The 13,066-nt window shown below is 42.1% G+C and overlaps 1 protein-coding gene across 1 annotated transcript in view; it reads left to right on the top strand.

The window, feature by feature from the left end:
- WDR90 (WD repeat domain 90) overlaps window positions 1-13,066 on the top strand; it is a 213,155-nt gene that overhangs the window by 92,499 nt on the left and 107,590 nt on the right. The window lies entirely within an intron of this gene.

Raw genomic sequence — 13,066 nt, 5'->3', positions numbered from 1 at the left:
CTTTACTGTCTTTTTCATTGTTATAGTAACCATATTGGCTATGTTATCAAACTCTTATTAACAATGAAACTGGAGGAATCCAGGTATTTCTTAAGCATATTAGGCTTACAGCTAGTCTTTTTGATGTAAGAAACTGAAACGAATTTACAGAAATGTTCTACTGGTCTACAAAGACTACATTTGAACTTGAATTCCATTGATCTTTCTCACTTGGTGCAAACCTTGAGCTTTACGAATAATTAACTGAGGATAGTGTTATGATTTGAGGATGTAGCCTCATTTTAGTAATTTTGTGGAATAGATGAAATTGAATTGAGCTTTTAAGATTTACTATGAATATGATATATATCTAAATTGATTTTTTTTTATTTTGAAATTCATCTTTAAAATGACAGATTACACTCTACAACTTTGTTTAATACGTTTTACACTAAGAATTACAGTTTATTGCCAGGAATTATAATATGGAGGACAATGTAGAAGCTGAGCGTAGCGCAAGAAATGTAAACAGGAATAGCCCAAACAAACCGCTAACAAGGGTTTGGTATCAGTCCCTTTTGATAACTAAGTTTAGTTAACACTACAATAAAATTAAACATATTCTACAGGAGCATTGGCTAATAGTTAAAGGGATAGTAAACCCAAAAAATATGTTTAACTCCTTCAAAACTTCTTAATTTAATAAAGTAATTTGCAATTGGTACCTTTGTTCAATTTTCTTTCCAATTCTTGTCATTTCAATTGTAAAATTAAAACTGTGCCAAACCCATTTTCAACTAATTATGGGGCCTATTATGATGTTCTACCTAGGAAGAAACATCATGGAGGCCCGCATGCGCATTAAAAGTATTTTATTGCAAACACATGCACATACTTGGTCCCCTCCTACTGACAGGAGGCACAGAGCACACGTTCTCGCAAGCAGGTGTTCTGTCGAGAACTCCAATCTGTCGAAAACTTCAATCTGACTTCACTTCTGGTATTTCCATACATCTGATTAATCCATGTCCTGTAAGTGACAGGATTCACAACCAATCAGATAGGCCCTGTAATCCCCTATCTTCACTATCTATTTTGCCTCCTCCTGGGGGGTTCAAGGGGGGCAAAGGCCCCCTTGTTTACTTTATTCCCCAAGGTTTACTTGGGGTGTATACCAAAGGGTCTGCGGTGGCCCCCCAGATGGAGGCAAAACAGATATTAAAATAAAACAGTCACCAGAAGTGACGTCAGATTGGAGTTACTAACCTGCTCTCAACCATCAGCTGATTATTTCACCTGTGCTCTAGTTCAGCTATAATTTAAAACCTGGCCTGTTAGGGGTAATTGAGGGCCGTGGTTGAGAAACACTGGATTAAAGTACCGCCTATTTCAGATGAGAAAGTTAAGGTGAAGGATCTATTTGTAAAACAGTTAATACACTTGTTTACAAATCAACGCTGTGGAATTTTGCAGTATTTTACTAATAAATCTTAATAGTAATTATAATAATAATAAAATAATTCAGCTGTAAAATCGATAATTGGGAACACATTAAAGGTGTCTAAAAAATTCAGTACACTGTACTGTATGTTTACTTTATTGTGTGGTGGCACAGATGCCCCATGCATCATGAGAAATGCCTTAGACAGAATATAAGATATTACATTTGTTTAAATATAACTATAAAAAGACTCAGTGTTTCCTTTTGATAATCTGTATTATAGGTCAACACCTCTTTTTAGGACAGTAATAGAGACCACCGATATCAGTTTTGTCATTTTGGACCACAAAACAGACCAACTGGCTGCCATTTTTACATATATGGTAGGACAGTGGCCAGTGAACTTGCTGTCGGTTTAAAGGTGTTTTTGTTGTGTATGCCTACACATAGTGGGCATGCTTTAATAAGTGATTGGATTTCGGTTTAGTATGACTAAGGGCCTGATGATCAAAAGCTCTCTGGTCTGATAAGATTATCTAATAGACTCCTCACTACCGCTAAGTCTGTCAGTTTTATAATGAGACATTTATTATTTCTTTTTTTAAACAAGCTTTTTTTTATAAAATAATGACAGTACACTGTAAACATACTCTTTTTTTTTTTTAAATATATTTTTTATTGAGGAGAATAGATAACATAACATACAAGATACATTTCAGACAATATAAAAGTAATGATCCAATATAATTTACAGTCGTCACTGATAACTCGCTATGACATTGCCTTTAGCTTTTTCTTTCCCTTCTTTTCTCCTCATTTTAATTTTTAATAAACATAATGAGACAAAACAAAACAGTGCAAAAATTAGTCACCTCTTCGTCTTCAGCTTCTCAGTGGCCATTGTGTTTTATTGCAAGGTCTGAGTGTAATGTACGTGGTGTGGATGAAAGAAGGAAAAAAAAAAAAAAAAAAAAGGGTCTCCACCGCCCCCCGCCCCCTCACTGGTATAAGAATCCCCACTCCCCTCTCAGTGAAGCAGTCAGCATATACTCAGTTTGAGCAAATGGCTTCAGAATCTGCTTTTGCTGATCAATATTCAACGTGCTAATGTATTCCCGCCATTTATTCAGAAAATGTTTGAGTCGTCTGTTCGTGTCTAATTTGGTGTCTAGCTGTTCTACCATTAGCTGATGGTGTATACATCGTTTGAACACTATAAATGATGGAGCCTCTGTCAGGGTCCATACTTTCAGAATGACTTTCCTAGCCACCAGAATTATTGTAGTGAGTAGCGGCCTCAGCCTGGGCCTTAATTCTTCCCAGTCGAGAAAGCAAATTTGTTTGATTCCAATATCAGTTCTGACTGCTAGGGTGTTGTTTATCCAGAAGACCACCCTGCCCCAGAACTGTCTCACTCGGGGGCAATTAAAGAAATAGTGAAGGAAGTCGGGGTCTCCCAATCTGCATTTGCTGCATTCATTTGCTATGTCAGTGTGCCACTTGGTCAATCTGCGAGGCGTCAGATAGTCTCTATGCAACATTCTGACCTGAGATTCTCTAAACGTCATAGACAGTGTCGCCCTTCGTACTGTTTCTAAGCTGCCCTGAATCATGGTTGTTAAATCTTCTACATCTACATCCTTACTCCATATGTTTACTAGGGTCTCTAAATTTTTAGTTTCGGTCTTCCCAATTAATGATTTGTATATACCTGAGATTGTAAATCTGCCTAACCGAAAGGAGACCACGGAGGGGTTGAGAGCATGGGATTCCCAAAAGTGAGGGTCCGTGGATATTAGTTGATTGACATAGTGCCTCATCTGTAAATAGGCATAGAAATGAGTTTTGGGTATTTGAAATTGATTCTGTAGGTCGGTAAATGATTTAATGCTCTTTGTATTCAGTTCCAAGGAGTCTCCTACTGAGCGCAGGCCCACCGCCTCCCATAACGCAAAGGGAGAGGTGTCTATCCCCGGGGGGAAGTCCGCGTTCCGCCTCAGCGGGATCATTCTGGATGACATATAGGTCCGGTCCATATGGCGCAGCGTTAGCTGCCAAGCCTTTAGCGTGTCTCTATAAAGAAAGTTGCCTTTTATTTCCAGTGGAATCTTGCTGAGTTGAGCATGTGTTAGGTAGGTTAGACTGTGGTCACCTGTGGCAGACTCCTCTAGTGCAGTGTCATAAAAATGACAAGTGTTCAGTTGCCAATCTAACACTAGGCGGTCCAAGGCCGCCCAATTATATAGTCTAAGGTTGGGTAGTCCCAGTCCTCCCTGAGACGGGGATGCGTATAATTTTGCGATGGCTATTCTTGGTTTACCCCCTTTCCAAAGAAAACTCGTGACGGCTTTGGTATATATAGCCAGGTCCTGCTTTGTTAATAGGAAGGGTAACATCAGGATGGGGTATAAGATTCGTGGTAGAATCACCATCTTGATCAGGCCCACTCGTCCCGATAGGGAAACAGGTAGCCGTTTCCATCCTTCTAGCGTTTGTTGGATGTCCTTACAAACCCGGGAGAAGTTACTATGATATAAGGTATCAATGTCTGTCGATAAATGTATCCCCAGATAGGTCATATTGGGGGTGGCATCTTTAAATGGGTAGGCAGAAGTCTGCACAGGGTGCTTTCGTAGCCATAAAATCTCTGACTTGCCTTCATTTATTCGGTACCCCGAGAAAGATCCAAAGGCGTCTATTGTTGCTAAAATTTTCGGAATATGTTTTGCCGGGTGCTCTACAAACAGAAGCATATCATCAGCATAGATAGCTGAATGCAGGTTTGCTTCGCCTATGGCGATGCCAGGAAATACAGTTCGCAATTTGATAGCCAGAGGCTCCAAAGCCAGATTGAAGAGGAGGGGAGAGAGGGGACATCCCTGACGAGTACCTCTCTGTAAAACAATGCGAGGAGAGAATAGCCCATTTGCCATGACATGAATCCAGGGTGTCTCATAGACATTGCAGATAAATCTTAAAAAGGAGCCTGAGAAGCCAAAGCGCCGTAATGAGTCGAACAGGTGGCTCCAAACCACTCTGTCAAAGGCCTTCTCTGCGTCAAGTGACAGCAGGAAGGCCTCTGATTCATCCTGTATTCTCTCCGTTATCGACCCACCCTTGAAATGTGCAATCGCATGTAAAACACGCCTGACATTGGTCACCGAGGATCTATTGCACATGAACCCAGTCTGATCGGGGTGTATGATCTCTGTAAGAATAAATTTTAGCCGGTCCGTCAAGATTTTCATCAGAATCTTGTAGTCGGAGTCGAGCAGGGAAATGGGGCGATAAGATTCAGGTAATTCCAGGTTTTTCCCAGGTTTCGGTATCAGGGATACATGCGCCATGGTGAATAATTTTGAGGGGGGAGTCAACTCTTTGTAGTATGAGTTATACAGTTTAGTCAGAATAGGGGTGACTTGAGTTTTCAGCGTCTTATAAAATTCTATGGGCAGCCCGTCTGGGCCTGCCGCTTTACCATTAGATAAAGAGGAGATTGTTTTCAGTATCTCCTCAGGAGAGATGGCTGCATTTAAAGCCTCTAAGTGTTCCTGACTAATCTGCGGTAAGTTTAGGCCCTCCCAGAAGGAAGAGATAAACTCCTCGGAAGGAACCCTCTGAGAAGAGTATACATCGGTGAAGTATTTAGCCAGGACATCCACGATTGCTTGGGGAGACTTATGAATTTTATTGCCGTATTTAAGAGCTGCAATAGGCTTGCGCGTTTCCCGTTGAGATGTCAGGGAGGCCAGTAGTTTGCCCGATCTGTCACCTCCTCGGTAATACTTGGCGTTAGTTTTGAGAAGCTGTGTCACTGCTTGATGGTGCAAAAATGCATCCAATTCCCCTTTACAAGTAAGATATTTGTCTTTTGTTGAGGGGTTAGGATCCCTGCAATAGGTCTGGTAGGACCCCGTCAAGTTCTCTTGTAAGCTTTGTAGCTTAGCCTGAAGTTTCCTACGTAATGTGGCAACATAGGAAATGATGTTTCCCGTTAGCACCGCTTTGGCTGTATTCCAAAACAATTCGGGTGTATCCAAATGGTTCTGATTATCCGTATAGTAATCATTCCATGCATGGACCAAATATTTGATGAAGGCATCTGAGGTGCAGAGATAACTCGGAAATCTAAGCGTGTTCTTGTTCGTGATAGTAGGGCCCACAGAGAATTCCAATTCGACTGGGGCGTGATCTGAGATCACCACGCTATGTATTTTGGTTCTAGTGACCTTCGGAATTATGTTGGGGGAGATCATAAAGAGGTCAATGCGAGAAAGTGTTGGGGTCGCTCTGGATATGCAAGTAAAATCCTTGCTTTCCGAGTTTCTCAACCTCCAAATGTCTACCAGTTGTAAGGAGTCAGTGAGTCTGGAAAACACTTTCTTTTCAAAGGTTCCCTTGCCGTTAGGCCTCTTCCCTGCCCTAGGGCGATCCGGGTCTTGCATTCTGTCGCATAAAGGGTTTGGGGCCAGATTGAAGTCCCCCCCTAATACCACATCCATGCCTACATATGGGGTCAAGTCCTGGACAAGTTTGGTCCAAAATGCGACTGACTTGCAATTTGGTGCATAGATATTGCAAAGTACCAATATTCTTTGGTGAATTTTCACCTGCACTATCAAGTATCGCCCCTCCGGGTCCTTGTGGGTAGTCAGTATCTCAGTCTGGCTTCTTTTTCCCAGTAAGATTGCTACGCCTCTGCTAGCTCTAGTGTGTGATACATATTCCACCGAGCCCACCCAATCCCTTTTCAATCTCTCGTGTTCCTCCTCGGAGAGGTGGGTCTCCTGTAGGAACGCAATATCCGTTCCTAAGCGTCTCAAATGTGTCAGGATCATGCTCCTTTTAGTGGGGGAGTTAATCCCCCCCACGTTCCAGGACATAAGTCTTATCGTCATTTAGTGATCAGGGAGTGGCCCTAGGTCTCCGACTTCCTCCATATCCTGATCTGAGGGATAGAGGGCGGGGAGAAAAAAAAAAAAAAAAAAAAAAAAAAAAAAAAAAAAAAAAAAAAAATTTCCATCTCTTCCACAAACACAAAAAAGTACTCTACATCAACCAATCTAGTCACACACAGCCCAGCTTCAGGAGCTAGTAGGGTATAACACTCTCTAGAATGGGGATTTTGTATCACATCTCTACTGTCATGTGCATTTAAACTAATGTATTCCGGACACGCCACATCCGGCTGATGATTCAGTGTACCATTCCTTGAGGTATAATGGACTAACATGTCTATTTGAAAACTGGGCAATGAGTTCCAGACAATTCTATAGGTATAAGTGGGTATGTAACAGTTGAATAAATATGATTGGTATAAAGTTGGATTCTGTTGTTCCCTTGGTTGTAACAGTAGGGGAAAAATACTCTTTAGCTGAATATAATGCAACCCTGGGGTAAACAACTGGGAGTCAGTCCCTTCGAAGTGTAGAGCAAACAGTTCAATCTCACAGAGGCTAATAGTTGAATGAGTGACCATATCACCAGTGACCAACATAACATAAAATAAAAACAAAACATGATAAACAATCTTAGCTGCATAATTAAACATATTGATGCAATACATAGGCATGGTTAGTTTGGCTCAAAGTTAACCCTTTTCAGGGCCCTTGCAGTATTTGTGTTCCAAACTCCCTCCCCTGCCCTTAGCATTTCACTACATCGTATACCAGAAATCTGAAGCCTCATACTTGAGTACATTATAGTATACAGCTCTTTGGAGTGGGGGTTTCTTTTTCTACCTATATTATCATAAATATTTAAGCTGTTAGGTTCCAGGTACGCCACATTTTGGCATTGAGCTATAGTGCCACCCCTTAAAGTGTCCTTAATTAGTTTAGCTGTGATATAAAAAGTAGGTGATGGGTTGCAGCCAGCTCTACAGGCGTAGAAAGGTAAGTAGCAGCCATATGGGTGTGGTTGACGCAGGAGCTGTTCCTGCTGTTCTATTGATAAACAAAGAAAAAGTAAACTCTGGGGTACCCCATAAGGAGGTTTTGAGCTCGGGGTCGGAATTCTGATTTTGTTAGGGAGCCTGTCCAAGAATCTTTCTTTTGAAGAACACTTAAAGGGAGGGGTCATTATTCTGAGTGCAACCAGCACTATACACAGAAGAATAGCAAAATAATCAAACTTATCTGTAAAAGTATACATAACAATATAACATTTAGAACCAGTGATCAGATTTAGGGCTAACCCCCCTTAGGGTGTAAGCTGTGATATTACTCTAGGTATTCACTCTTGATTTTCATCCCGGATCTGAGCGGGGTGATCTAGGTGAGTTTGCTCCCTCTCCCTCCCTGTTGACTCTTAGGTACTCTGTGGCTTCTCTCGGGGAATCAAAGAACTTGGGGCCAGAGGAGGTCAATAGCTTTAGTCTAGCTGGATACAAGAGGTACACCTTCCTACCTTTCCTGTTTAGCTCTGAGCAGATTGGGGAGAATTCCTTGCGTTTCCTCATAAGCTCAGAGGAATAATCCTGAAAAATCAGGAGTCTAGTGCCTTCAAACAAAACTGGGGAGGTCTTTCTGTATGCACGCAGTAACTCTATTTTAAGCTGAAAGTGTAACAGTTTAACCATAACCTGCCTAGGTTGTGTGTTTCCCCTCTCTTGTTGCCTTTCTGGGCCCACCCTGTGCGCCCGTTCCACACTACCCTTAAATATTGCTGGGGTCAATTTGAGAAGCCTAGGCAGAGTGTCTTCCACAAAGCATATGAGGTCTTTAGGCTTAACGTTTTCAGGTATACCTACAATGCGCAGATTATTGCGGCGTGACCTATTCTCTAGATCCTCCAACCTCTGGTGTAAATTTATGTTTTGTTTCAATAAGGCGTCTAGCTGGGTGTCATGAGTTACTGAAGTGTCCTCTAGCCCTGACACTCTATCCTCCATTTCTGTGAATCTAACTGAGAACTGCTTCATTTCCCCTGTCAGATGGTCCAGCCCTTTTTGCAAACTCTCTATTTTTGGAAGGAAGATGGAGGAGAGCTGCTGAACCACCACGTGTGTGTCAATGGAGCTTGTATTGGGTTCCAGCACACTAGAAGGTGCCTCCTGCAGCTGGTCAGCAGCTCCCCTACCCTTGCCTACATTTTTGTTTTTGCCCGACATTCTGCCACTAGACAGAAACCTATCCATGTACTGGTGCAAAATAACACACTTTGTTTAGTAGCAAGTAAATAAGGCAATGAACAAGAGAAAGACAACAAACATAAAAGGAAGGTGATTGACAAAAGTGCCAAAAAGAAGTACAATATTCACAACATTCACAAGTATTTAGTTTAGCTCTCCACCCTTCTGGGATCCCTTGTACAAAGTCCCAGTTTTTACAGTTCAGTGTTTCTCTGCGTCTCTCCTGTTCTGTGTCAAGTTATGGATAACTGAGACTAGTAGAGTAGCAAGCTAGTGTAACTTGGGTCTGGGATGTAGCCTTATCCCCAAAAAGTGGTCAAAAAGTCAAAATCTCTCTGTGCATTGTTCCTGTACTTTGCCACACACCTAATGTCCAGGATCCCATATAACACAAAATTGTCTGAGGTGCAGCAGGCCCAGTTCCTTGCTGCGCTGTGTTAATGATGAGAGCAGACTGTGATTCCCCAACCCCAGTGTCAGATAAGAATATGCTTCACAACTGCGTGAGAGGGACTCATGTGTAGGAGCGTGTGTGCTACTTTACCCTGCCTTCTCAGTTGCTGATGCCAGGAAGCGATCCTCTTGTGCTGGAGCCTGTTGGAGAAGCAGTCCGTTTCGTTCTGACAGACACTTCTCATGTGCCTCGACAAGTCCGCAGCCTGTGGGGAAGGAGAACACTCCACTGCCTGCCCGTCAAGATGGCGACCGGACTTTTCGCGCCACTAATATGCGCTTGATGTTGCCGGCAAAGATGACTCCGGTCACCACCTCCAGCCTCCCAGTCTCACCACTCTCCTCGGAGCTCCTCCGGTAAGTGTAGCAGGCGGCTGCAGATCAATCCACTCAGCTCAGGTAGTTGAAGGGGCGATCTCCACCGGTACCACTGACCGGTGACCAAGGGACAATTAAGCCTTAGTTGTTCAGTCCAGTTCTTGCCCTGAGTGTTAAGAGTCCAGTCCTTAGTGTCTAAATCGCCTCCAGGGGTTTGTTCAGCTGCCTCCGCTGTTATCAGAAGCACTGGGGTTACTATTTACAAATGCACTTCTCTGTGCTAACGTGCTTGCGGTGGGGGTAGATGAAATATACCAGCATCGAAAACGCCAGGCACCAGATGTACCAAGGCCAGTATGCACTTGGGCTTGTAGGGAGCAGAAATCTCACTTGTATAAGTATATTTTTGATGGCAATGCCACTTTTAAAAGATTTTCAGCTCCGGAGCTCCTTCTCCAGGCTGCTCACTCTTCAGCCCGCCCACCGGAAGTCCCTGTAAACATACTCTTATACTAAAATTTTACAAAGAGTAATATTTGTGCATTGTACATACTATCAGGGGCGTAACTACCGGGGGGTGCAGTGAACGCGACTGCTACCGGGTTCCGGGAGGTCCCCTTCAGGGGGGCCCCAGCTTCAGCACAATTTTTTTTAACTTAATTTTTTCCCCATAATTTCTTGGCCCGCCACAGCGGCCCCTCCATCTGCCTGTGCGGCTGTTTCTACTCCTGAGAGTTTTAAATCAATGTGTTGCCGCGGGTTACCATGCCAACGCTCTGAAACATTTCCTGCTTAGCAGGAACGAAGGCTAGCAAAGTTAACACCGGGCACAGGAGACATGCAGAGCTCCAGCTGACCGCACCAACTGAAAGGGGGGGGATTCTGCACCTGGGCCCTGTGGTTTCTAGATACGCATCTGCATACTATGCAATGAATTAACAATGAAAGCAACATGTTGAAGAATCATCCATTATATCTGAACAGCAAAATAAGAAGATAAATAATCTATCATTGTCCACGTACGTGTGATGCTGTTCCAATATTAACAGAACCAATAAAAGCTTATTAAAACCTATATAGCATGACATTTTTAATTTACTGATTTTCAAATATAATGAATTTAAGTGTTATCAGAGTCATACATAAACATACCTTGAGTAGATCATAGGGCTGACAAGGTAAGCCCCTAGCAACATCTAAAGAACATAGGGCAAGCGGAGTATACCATCTTATCTAAAAATGAAATATAAAGAGGAGAATAAAAAAAAAAGATAACTGTAATACATATTTACCTTGTCTCTGTCGCAAAACATATTGTTCTAAGCAGAGTGTACACTCAGGGTATCAGTTATTTCCCTAAAAGTTTCCATTTGATTCAAGCTGTAGTAAATCATTGACTTAGGAAGCCCAATCTAGTTTAGAAGGAACAGCATCAGTTTTCCAAAATCTAGGGATGAGTCTTCTGGCACCATTAATCATGATCAATAGTAGAGTTCTTTTTTTAGCCATATCCTTTATTTTGGGCAAATTAAGAAATATGAGATATGACACCTTGTAGCTGTTTCCTTCTTAGCTGATGAGAGTCCATAGCTTCATAGCATGTCTGATTTATTCCAGCAGCTGTGGGACTCTGCCCATTCCAATATCCGAGAAACCTCCCTCATTGGTAGGAGGAGGTCAAAAACCCTCATAGAACTTTAGCCCCTCCCACCTCCTCTCCCTCTCCAGTTTGTTCTTGGCCTCTGAGGAGAGAGGTTATAGATTTCAGAGGTGCTCTACTGTCAAGAGTTTATTATTTTTCTCTCCTATGGCATGGAGAGTGCACGATTTCATTCCAATTACTAGTGGGATATTCAACTCCTGGCCAGCAGGAGGAGGCAAAGAGCACCCCAGCAGAGCTGTTAAGGGTCACTTCCCTTACCCATAACCCCCAGTCATTCTGTTTGCCTTGATCACGGAAGCATGTGCGAAGATGGTGTTTGAAGATATTTAATCCTTTAATGAGTTATTTCCCCTGCAAGAAAGGATTTGGGGCTATGCTGTGTCCATGTAAATCTCTTTAGTAAGAGTAATGGTGGCTTTTAGCAGTTGGAAGACGGCAAGGTAGTCTTTGCTTACCTTCTAACATTATTGCTACCCCTACTATAGAAAATCAGGGTTGATTACTCTGTTTTTTCTTATTCTACAGGTCCCTGTCAGGCAGGCTGAGTCTGTCAAACCTGGGATTCGGTGCCTGCCCTGCAGCTGAAGCTCCACGGTCTCTGTCAGGATGAGGATTTTTCTGTCAGGCCACGGGCTGCTGAGAAAGCTGCAAGACTGGTGAGTCCCTTGATTCCCTTACCCCTCGATGGCTTGTGGTCTAAGTGAGGGGGCCTTATTAACTAAGGATGGGGACTTTAGCCTTTTTAATTTATCTCTGTATGGGCAGATATTATCAGAGTACCTTAGAGGCATTTTATTATAGAAGCAGATTTACGCAGCTTCTTAATGTCAATAGGTCTCTTTTGTCAGCTGCAGCACCTCTGGGTACAAGGGAGTTCTTTACACACTGTTCCGTGTCTGCAATTGTGCTAATCTAACTTAGAGTTATGATGGGAAACTACTGCAGTATTTACGTACCTCTGAACTCTCATTAGGAATGGGATATCGGAGTATTTTTGGCTACGGCTTGAGCTAATGCAGTGCTTCCTGTTTTGGTGTCTGAGCATCTTTAGACATGATGGGGAATGACAGGAGTCCTGTAGTCACAGCGGCTCTGTTCTATGAGAGCAGCGACTCGTGAGCAACAATGTAGTTTTGTCTCTTATTAGGGACATAACCTCCTTAAGAGAACTTTATATATAGCGCGATATGCGCACTTTCATTTTCAGGCGCCATTTTAATTTGCAGATAAACACTGCGACTTTTCCCGCCGTTAGCGGTGTATTTGGCGCAATTAGCCCTGTGTAGTTGCGAGTCTTCTCTCATATGGACCATTAATGTATATCATTTGCGGGACGCGACTAGGTGGAGGCAAAAATTTTAAACTGAATTTTTGGAGGCCGGCCATGTAAGCGGGCTGAAAGCTCCAAGCCGTTGATCAGTGATGGCAGTATAATTACTTCCGATGTGATTTAGCTCAGTCTATTGATCTATCTCAATAATTGTCAATTTAGAATGTCTAATATGCAAGAAGGTATGGGGCTCAAATTTCTGGAGGTGTCAACTAGAGTTACTGGTCTCTCCAGTTTCTTACATTCATGGAGTTTTATTGCCATCTAGTGACGGTTTTTAAAAATTACAGTTTGTGAAATTAGTTTTTCTGTAATTTCATCTAGAGATGAATATTTAACTTTTTTATTTTGAAAAGGTAGTTCCTCTTATGAGACTTATTTCTATCTAAATGCCCTAAATGAGGATTATATTCTCAGACGTGAGGTTTTAGTTCAAAGTCTTATAATACTTTTAAGGGAATAAATAAAGTATTGATTGCCATTTACTGGCAGCTTGTAATAGTTTTCTCTACTGCAGATAATTTTCTTCCTTTTTAATAAGGAAGATATTGTTTGTATAGTTTATCTATTTTTTATATACTGGATATGTTATGTCCTTTTGCCGGGTGTTTATTATATTTAGATTTCTAGGGATTGTTAAAATCTTTATCCCTATCTTTTTGCATTAGACTTATATCCGGGGTCTATATAAGCATTAGGTCTGTTTATTGCCTTATTGTCTGCTTGTGAGATCAATTGTATGTGGGAACA

This window comes from Bombina bombina, chromosome 11 (genome assembly GCF_027579735.1).
Source record: "Bombina bombina isolate aBomBom1 chromosome 11, aBomBom1.pri, whole genome shotgun sequence".
Taxonomy (NCBI): Eukaryota; Metazoa; Chordata; class Amphibia; order Anura; family Bombinatoridae; genus Bombina; species Bombina bombina.
Note: the sequence above shows the minus strand (reverse complement) of the source record. Positions and strands in the feature narration are given on the sequence as shown.